The sequence below is a fragment of the Pseudorasbora parva genome, chromosome 9 (assembly GCF_024679245.1).
Source record: "Pseudorasbora parva isolate DD20220531a chromosome 9, ASM2467924v1, whole genome shotgun sequence".
In the NCBI taxonomy this organism is placed as follows: domain Eukaryota; kingdom Metazoa; phylum Chordata; class Actinopteri; order Cypriniformes; family Gobionidae; genus Pseudorasbora; species Pseudorasbora parva.
The window spans coordinates 25,749,881-25,760,234 of record NC_090180.1 but is presented as its reverse complement, the minus strand read 5'-3'; the positions used below and the strand labels follow the sequence as shown (position 1 = coordinate 25,760,234).

Genomic DNA, 10,354 nt, shown 5'->3' with positions numbered 1-10,354 from the left:
CACGTATGGCTTGATTTGAATGTTTCATACCATAAAAATAAGTAGTTAGAATTACGTTCTAGTGATGTCATCACGCAATGACGCAAAAAAAAAACGCTGAATTGCTTTATTTTTACCTCGTTATTTGAAACTAACTGTTCAAAAGAACCTTTTGCAAAAAATTTATAGACTTCCAATCATTTTTAGTGAGTGAGAGACAAGTGAATAAAGTGGAGTCGATTCCCCGCGATGGAATCGATTCCAAACGTTGGAATCGACTCTCGATTCCCAACGCCTTGGAATCGAGGAATCGATTCTTTTTGGAATCGATTCCCAGCCCTACCAAACAGGGAAACAGAAGAGTTTAAATGCCACCTCACATCATCTTCAAGTGGACGATCACTTCTTTGAGTACAACTTGCAACTGCAACTGCAACTGAGGGCTTGCGATTCAGACACTGTAATGTTTGAAGACTTCTTTATCACAGGATCTGTGAAAGTGAAAAAATAATTTATAAAATTAACCAATGATTAAAGGGATAGCTCACCCAAAAATGAAAGTGTGCTGTTTATCTGCTTACCTCCAGGGCATCCAAGATGTAGGTGTGTTTGTTTCTTCAGTAGAACACAAATGAAGATTTTGAACTCCAACCGTTGCTCGCATAATGCATGTCAATGGGGTGTATTTCTATGAGATTAAAAAAAACAGACATACGAATCCATATTAAACCCCGCGGCTCGTGGGGAAACATTGATGTCTTAAGACACAAACGATCGGTTTCTGCGAGAAACCCAACAGAATTTACATAATTTTTTACCTCGAAAATAACACTATGTACAAATGCAGCGACCGCACCTTCACTTCCGGCCAGTTTCATTTATTTGACCTCACTTGCAGGCAGTGATGGTGCGGTCACTGTAATGAACATAAGATTAGAAGACCAACAAAACCCCTTACAGTTAGCAGAGATTCACCAGTCACTGATATTGGTATTTAAAGCATTAGTGCAAGCTGTGTATATCAGGGTATGTTGTATGGTAATAATAGAGTGGTGCAGGTGTGACATCACTTTGTAAGCCAAAACATGGAAGCCAATTAGCATTTTGCACTTCCGGTTCTCTCGTAGCAAAGTCAATGTGTTTTTTGAATGCTATTTTGTTTCAATGGCTGAAATAAGGTCTGTGGTGAACACAAGCTCAAGACACTTTCTTGTTTTATTCTACGAAATAAAACACATCAGTATTACCCCTGCGCCACTTTATTGTGTTTTATTTAAACCTATATTTCCCATGAATGTGTATATTGTGGTCATGATAACATGCACGCTTCACCTCTTTTGCAGATATTTAAGGAAATTAGAAGTTGTGCAAAATGCTTCATGCCAGGACGACTATGACAAGTGACCTGCAGCTTTACAATTTTTTTAAAAAAAATTCAATAACAGACAGATTTGACTCAAAGGAAGCACAGAAATAAGCCATTTGGAGCCAGTTGCTATCATTTTCCTATCAAGACTTAAAGGGTCATGATTCGGATCGCCAATGTCACGTGATTTTAGCAGTTTGGCGGTTTGACATACAATCCGAATCGACTCACTGATTCCTAATGGTTCAAAGCTTTGTTTTGAAATCGGCCCATCACTATACAAGTTGTTTTGTTTTGTTTTTTCTCAGCCATCAGGCCTTTCTCAGCCATCAGATTTCAACACTAATATCGTCATTTGTGTTCCAAAAATGAAGAAAGGTCTTATGGGTATCGAAATAAATAAGGGTGAGAAAATAGTGACCAAACTTTCTTTTTTTGGGTGAACTAACCCTTTAATAAATCACCCTCCATTAAGCCTGATTCAAAATCTCTACAACAGAGGTGACCATGAGATTAAATCATACTTACTACTCTCTTCTTCGCTTGTCTCTGCACTCTGTCTTCTATAGCAGCTGATCTGAAGGGGAAAAACAAATTAATTAATATTTCACAAAAAACAAGCAGGTGGTGATGAATGATTTGTTTTATTTTTAAGAATTGTAGAATGCTGAGTACAATGAACCTGGTGGATAATATAATAAAAACCATTCACATACTCAGCAGTTTCAGATGAACACTCATAAGCATCCCGTTTTACAATTTAATCTTTGTACTTATCTGTAATTAAAAAAATATTTTAGCAAATAAAAAAAGGTACGTTGTCAAGCTTGAACAAATATCAACGCCAATCTAATGTTGCCATAGTTAGCTGTCAGCTCAAGACAAAGTGCATTTATGTTCATAACATATTTCAAACTTTCAAAGACCATTTACCTCAATACAATGAAGTCACATTTCTCAGGAATTTAGAAATAAACAACTACATTTTGCAAATAAAAAGAATGTAAATGTAATCTTGTAACTTACATGTTAAAATGACTTAATTATGCTTTCTGCCGATGCATTTTATTTACATTTACATTTAATCATTTAGCAGACGCTTTTATCCAAAGCGACTTACAAAAAAGGGGAGAGTAATAGAAGCAACGGAACAGACAAGGCCAAAAACCTGTAAGAGCTGTAAGAAATCTCAATTAATTAGCACAATACACAACAATTTTTTATTTTTATTTTTTTTTAAAGACAGACATCTACAACAAAAACTCACGTACGCAAAGTGCCGAACACTGGATTTTGATAGCTATGATAACAACCCATTAGGACTAAGGCTGTTGCCCCAGCTGTTGTCGTTAATGCAGATTCAGTGGCCCAATGGGTTGGTTTTGTATTCTAGCTAAACGCGCAGCAATAGCCATCTACAACAAAAACTCACGTACGCAATATACAGAACACTGGATTCTGATAGTTATGATAACTGTGTAACATACCCGCCTGAAGGCACAAATCCGGATGAGAGACGTAGATATGATCCAGGAGTGTGCACTTTTGGTCGTTGCTGTGGTGATCAGTAAGTGCTATTCTGTATTGGTCAAGTGCAAATGGAAAAGATGTGTCTTAAGATGTTTTTTAAGAATGGCTACAGACTCAGCAGCACGAATTGAGATCGGCAGGTCATTCCACCAGGTGGGAACGGTCCAGGAAAATGTCCGTGAGAGCGATTTCATGCCTCTTTGGGATGGAACCACGAGGCGCCGCTCACTCGCAGAACGCAAGCTTCTGGAGGGTGTGTAAGTCTGAACAAGTGAATTTAGGTATATTGGTGCAGAGCCAGTGGTTGTTTTGTAGGCGATAACTAGTGCCTTGAATTTGATGCGAGCAGCCATTGGCAACCAGTGCAGTTTGATGAAGAGAGGCGTAACATGCGCTCTCTTCGGCTCATTAAAGACCACTCTCGCCGCTGCATTCTGGATCAGCTGCAAGGGTTTGATAGTGCATGCTGGAAGCCCAGCCAGAAGAGCATTACAATAATCCAGTCTGGAGAGAACAAGAGCTTGAACCAGGAGTTGTGCAGCCTGTTCTGATAGGAAGGGTCTAATCTTTCTAATGTTGTATAAAGCAAATCTGCAGGGCCGGGCTGTTGCAGTAATGTGGTCAGAGAAGTTTAACTGGTCATCTATCACAACTCCAAGGTTTCTTGCTGTCCTTGATGGAGTTATGGTCGATGAACCAAGCTGAATGGAGAAATTTTGATGAAGTGCTGGGTTGGTTGAGAAAACAAGTAATTCTGTCTTTGCAAGATTGAGTTTAAGATGATGCTCTTTCATCCAGTCAGAAATGTCTGTCAGACAGGCAGCGATACGAACACTGACTGTAGGATCATCTGGTTGAAATGAGAAGTAGAGTTGAGTGTCATCAGCATAGCAGTGATAGGAGAAGCCGTGTTTCTGAATGACAGAACCTAATGATGACATGTAGATGGAGAAGAGAAGTGGTCCAAGGACTGAGCCCTGTGGAACCCCAGTAGCTAGATGATGTGACTTAGACAGTTCAGTTTGTGATGAGGAGAACTGTTTGCTAATGAGAGCTGTTTTGTTGGTGAAAAATGATGCATAGTCATCAGCTGTAAGAGTTGATGAAGGAGGGGGAGGAGGTGGACAAAGGAGAGAGGAGAATGTTTTAAAGAGTTGGCGAGAGTCAGAGCAATTGTTGATTTTGTTGTGGTAGTATGTTGTTTTAGCAGTGGAGACATTTGTAGAGAAAGAAGAGAGAAGAGACTGATAAAAGGCAAGGTCAGTATTGTTTTTAGATTTCTGCCATTTCCTCTCTGCCGCCCTGAGTCCAGAGCGATGTTCACGGAGAACTTCAGACAGCCAGGGGGCAGATGGGGTGGGGCGGGCTGGTCTGGATGAAAGGGGGCAAAAACTGTCTAAGGAGGATGTTAGAGTGGAGCAAAGAGTGTCGGTAGCACTGTTAGTGTCCAATGCTGAGAACTGAGCAGGTGGAGGGAGTGAAGATGAAACCATAGTGGATAGGCGAGAGGGAGAGAGTGAACGTAGATTACGCCGAAAGGTAATCTGTGTAGCAGTACGTTTTGTATCAGGAGTCAGTATGAGGTTAAGAGTGATGAGAAAGTGGTCTGAGGTGTGTAATGGAGTAACTAAAGTGTTGTCCGTGGAGCAGTTGCGTGTGTAGACCAGGTCTAATTGGTTACCTGATCTGTGAGTAGCCGTAGTAGATACTAACTTAAGGTCAAATGAAGTCAGTAGAGTGCTGAAGTCTGCAGCTAGGTGTTTATCAAGATGGATGTTGAAGTCACCAAGCAGAATCAGTGGAGTGCCATCCTCAGGGAAGCTAGGTTACCGAGTTGTTACCGAGGTGACCTGGAGGACGATAGACCACTACCACATGGATTTTAACAGGGTGAGTAATAGTGATTGAGTGCGATTCAAATGAATTGGCCGGTAGAGACGGTAATGGATCAAATTTCCAATCATTTGAGATAAGCAAACCAGTACCCCCACCCCTCCCAATAGGCCGAGGAGTGTGTGAAAAAGTATAATTGCTTGAGAGGGCTGCAGGAGTGGCAGTGTCCTCTGGTTTGATCCAGGTCTCAGTTAGGGCCATGAGGCTAAGCTGAGAATGAGTCCCAATAGATGAAATAAAGTCTGCTTTGTTTACAGCCGACTGGCAATTCCAGAGACCAATTGGAATAAAGAGTAAAGTAGCAGAGGATGTTAGGATATAGCGCAAATTATTAGGATTACGGCGTCTCGTGCGTACAGAGCGTGATTTACGAGTGCTAGTAGTTATAGTTGAGATTTGAAAGCACATGGTGAATACAGATCAGAGAAAAGGCTAGATAGGAATTAGAGCCGAACACAAATAATGAAAAGGAAGATGATACTCAAGTGCCTTGCCGGGGTCCTTGCTCGGGCGGAGTTGCACTGGGAAGAGTTGAAGTCTTTACACTCGTAGGTCTTGCACTGGGAAGAGTTGAAGTCTTTACACTCGTAGGTCTTGCACTGGGAAGAGTTGAAGTCTTTACACTCGTAGGTCTTCACACAAGGAGGGCTTCACACTGCCGCTTCCGCTGCCGCGGACTATCACGCTATTTATACTCACTTGAGTATCGTTATTGAAAGCAGCTGGGAACGCCCCCAACAAACTCACTCCCAACGTGGCAATGACCAAACAAATGCTAACTCAACAAATGCTAACTCCCACACACACCGAGAGAATATACCAAAACTAATAATACACACCTTTGCACTACACAGACACACTTATCCAACAACAAATGAACAAACAATCAAATGAGAAAAGTTACAAACACTTACAGAGTAGTTGTCTATCAGTCAATTTAATTGCTCCTCTCTAGCCAAAATGTTTCAAACACACGAGGCTTTTAATACCTCGCTGGCCACGCCCCCAACAAACTCACTCCCAACGTGGCAATGACCAAACAAATGCTAACTCAACAAATGCTAACTCCCACACACACCGAGAGAATATACCAAAACTAATAATACACACCTCTGCACTACACAGACACACTTATCCAACAACAAATGAACAAACAATCAAATGAGAAAAGTTACAAACACTTACAGAGTAGTTGTCTATCAGTCAATTTAATTGCTCCTCTCTACCGCCTACCGCATTTTATAGTTGTTTTAAGACAGATAGTAGTTTATAGTTGTTGTCACCACATCACTTTTAAACAGATTCATCAAAGTCTTTACAAAGGGACCTTATACATTATTATTACCCAGTGCTGAAGTTACTAGATATCTAACATTAGCTGGTGTGGGTATCATGTTAACTGTTATCACTGTTAGCTAGCAAATGCATAGCAGCCTAGGAAAACACTGAACAGTGAGCTATTCATGCAAAAAGCAACTAAAACTTACCAGTAACTTCTTGGGCAGTATCTTCATCTCTTCGTGTCTGCTTCGATTAAATGTAATGTTAGATTTGAAAAGCTTGGCTCTGGTGGTCAAATTGAATGTAGCTATTAACGTAAGCTGAAAACAAAAAAAGAAGTGCTGTTAGAATTATTTTGTGTCAGAAATTCAACTTACCTGAAGAAAACTTTCAAAAAGCTTCTTGCAAAAAACAACAACTAAAAACATTGCCAATGTAATCCATATAAATCACATGGTTTCCTCCAAGTCCTCTGAAGAGACATCACGTTTAAATTTAGATTTTTTTTTTATCGCATTCAAGCAACACGCACAAACGCACAGCATAGCTGTGTCCCAAAGTGAAGGGTGCGCACTTTGAAGGCCATGCACTTCGAAGGCCAGGCCAGGCCACGCCTTTAAAGTGCACGAAGCGGCACGAAGGGCGAACCGAGAGACAGGGTTGCCAGGTCTGAATAATAAAACCCCTCCAATTGTTATTCAAAAGTATCGGAATCACAGCCAGAATGGGCCAAAATATCCCAAAATGCGGGGCGCAGGTGGTAGAAATATTGCTTAAGTAAAGACAACTTAACCTGTGGACTATAGGCTACAAACACCCCAAAGCAACAGTAGCCTAAATGCAACCCCATTCCAGACTTGGCAACAATGAATCAAGCGCCGTTAATGGCCTAGCAGGTTGTTACAACTGACAACGGACGTTCGTGAGGAGATTTTAAAAAAAGAGAAATGGAGCATAGGCCTATATAGCCTAATAATAATAATAATAATAATAATAATAATAATAATATATAGCCTATATACATTTTTTTAAGCTTTTTATTGGATTTTGACATGCTTCTGTTGGACTTTTTTTTTTATTATTCCCCAAAGTCCACCCCAAGTTCAATGATCGGCCAGGAGTCGAGTTATCAATTAAAAGTATAAATTTATTAAAAGTAACAGCGAGTAAAAAAGGTTTCTGAGCTCAGGATTCAGAACAACAGATATAAGCATCAGGGCAGTCCTGAATGCCGCACAACTTTTACATCCATGTTTATATTCTTGTTCTTCCATCTCCACCCCACACCACGTTTCCTCCAATCTGGGTGTACCGCATCATCAGTCTCCAGGCAGTATTTCTATGAACACAGGTTAACCACACACACACAAAGAAAGTACAGCTCTGGTATTTTTCCATATTTTAAGACATATCCTTCTGCATCTTTGTTTCATCTTTAACCTTAGTTTCACTTGTAGCTATGTGGTTCTCAGAAATGCTCTACCCCCGCTGTCTCACCCTTGCTTGACCTCGTACCACATCTACTTCTCCTCAGTTTCGTTTCACACCTTTTATAGCGCTTCTGCAAAATCATCTGCACATCTGCAAGTTAAATCATCATAAGCAAATATAATCAATACATAATGAACATTATACTCAATCATTAATACTTCATGGTGAAAAACACAATTAATACTGTGTACTTAATATTGTAGACTGTGAATCATAATCTGCAACATGGTTAATACTTAAAATCATAATAAGCAACTTGCATGAAAATAATAAACATTTCCTTAAAATAAATGAAAATATCCTTCAATTCCCTCTCTTGATCTCTTAAAAAAGAGATCACATCATCTCCACTTCACTCTCTATATCATCACATTCCACCTCTGCTCCCAGAAGGGGCATTGCATAGGCTGGAGGTCGGTCATCTTTCCTTTCAATTGCACACACAATTCCACAATCATCCTGTTACAAAGAGACCTTATGCATGGTATACAACAACATCCACATGTTACAATTATTCCCTAAACATATTCCCAGGGTATAAAATATTGAAATTATTACCCCCTTCCAATTTCCAAACATGTTAGTCATCCATTTGTCCACTGGGTTATCTATACCAGAGTGTTTCTTCATTTCACTTGACAAAGCCCTCAATCCTGCTAAGGCCTTAGTCACACTACCATCAGGAGCAGTTTTGTTTGGAATGAAGGTACAGCACATCTCTCCTATCATAGATTTTAGATTTTTCAGTTTTAGTTAAATTGAAACATGTATAATTTCCCTCTCTTGGGGTAAAGGGCCCTATTTTTGTTTCATTACTTATTGTCGGGAATATTGATGCTAGCGTGGTACCATTTTTTTTTTAGAACGTTTTGCTTAGTTAGGCCAATCGTACAGCCATACCCCCATTTTTCTACTGGATGCATTGGGGCGGGTTCAGTGTTCGGGGTTGGTCTAGCTCTTGCACATGCCACACACCCTTTCATACCCTGCTCAGATGCAGTATTTTCAAACCAATTCAACCATAAATTTTCCTCTTTATATCCTGTAGCCATAGCCAATAAGTCATGCAGGGTCAATTTGGTATAATCAGATGGAGTTATCACTTTTTCATTGGTTAAGTTTCTAATTTCTGCACCAATTGTAGCTGGAGCATTCACACTCCTTATCACTATCAAACCTAATGGATCTTTGCCCGAAATGTCTACCCCTATTGTTATATAGGTGTTCACTGCATCCCCTTCATCTTTCAGTCTAATTACCATCTTATTCATCTTTTTCTTATCCCATCCATTGTCATATCCTCTAAACAGGGAGAGTCTAAATAAGATTTTATTAGGTTTCCATGTATGGCACCATGGCCCAGATGGCTCTAGAGTGGTAGAGGGCCATAGGCAGCCATATACATCGTACCCCCTCCAGGCTATCGGATTTTTTCCACAATCAATAACTTCACATAAGTCAAATTCCCACATAGTATCTTTCCCTTTCAATTTTCCCAGGACTAGCTTTACTCCCCCTGGATGGTTCACTTCCTGCATCACCTTATCTCTTTTTTGCTTACCATCCTCCTTTTCATAGCATTTTTCCATGATACCAAATATGGTCCCTACTATTATTATTGCCAAGAGAGATGTCACCATTCACAGCACTTTCCAATTTTCCCACAGTCTCATTGTTGTCGTTTGTTGAGGGTTAGACTTTGAAACTCCGAAACACTCTGGTCACTGTTGCAACAAAATTATAATAAACAGAATAATTAGTAATATCCTTACGCAATATAAAACAATGCTTAATAATATTGAATATTTTGTTATCAAGAAAAATGTTTAAACATTTTTTATTTTTCTTTAAATGTTAATGATCACAAAATGAACCCACTAATATCTCCTTCTCTCTTCTCCCTTTCTACTTCAATAGGCTATATACCGTGATCTTTATCTCTGTCCCTTCAAACACTTTCCCAAATATCTTGACCACTTCTTTAAATTCCAATTTGTCTGATCCACAGCCTATCCGTAGTACTGACACACTTTTCACTCCGTTCTCCACGCACCACTCTCTCATCTCAGTTAGGCTCTCTGTGAGCGTACTGTACGAGGACAAGTCAGTACACCAGAATTTAGTCACTAAGTGGAAAACAATTCTGTCTCCCTCTCTTGTTACTGCACACTGTCCAGGTTGCTTTCCCTGCTGTTTTATTTTGAACACCCCGTATCTCTCACAAATTTGTTTCGCTATCCCTGCCCCCAATGCACAGTCTGCAGTTATACAATGAGCAATTGGTTCTGATTCAGGTGTGTCAACAATGTCTCCTGTTTTGAATTGTATGTTAGAGTGAGTTGGTGTGATGTTCAATTGAGTTACTGTGTCGGTCAGTTGTGGTGCCAAACCTTTTTCCTCAGAATTTCCAGGAGTTTGCACTCCAATAGTTATCTGTTTCTCTGTTTGTTCTTCTTGCTCGTCCCTCTCTTGGACCTGCGCAGCCAGGTCCAACCTGGTTTCAGTCAATGACCTGCTGGGTGACCATGCAACACAAGAAGAAATATGATACTAAGTGTAACCAAGGCCCTCCAATTTGACACAATGTGATGTCCTGGCTTTAACACGCAGTGGGGCAGACCACTGCAAGGCGGACCACTTCCTCCGAAACTGTCTCAGGCGGACCCACTCCGAGCTGCAGGGCGGTGGGTCAGGGAGCTTGTCAGAAATCTGAAGGGGAAAAATACTTATCAAAGAAGTTAGTTTATCAAAAAATGGTTTGGCAGCCAGTGTTAGTGTATCTCCACACTGAAGTCCTGCTGCTGGACCTGGAAA

The 10,354-nt window shown here is 40.3% G+C and overlaps 1 long non-coding RNA gene across 1 annotated transcript; it reads right to left on the bottom strand.

Annotated features, from left to right (window-relative positions):
• LOC137089620 (uncharacterized) lies at positions 1-2,005 on the bottom strand. Its single transcript, XR_010907734.1, has 3 exons — positions 1,874-2,005; positions 561-667; positions 1-470 (listed from the first exon to the last, which is right to left on the bottom strand). It is a non-coding gene; the product is annotated as an uncharacterized lncRNA (long non-coding RNA).
• Between the last annotated feature and the right edge of the window lie 8,349 nt (positions 2,006-10,354).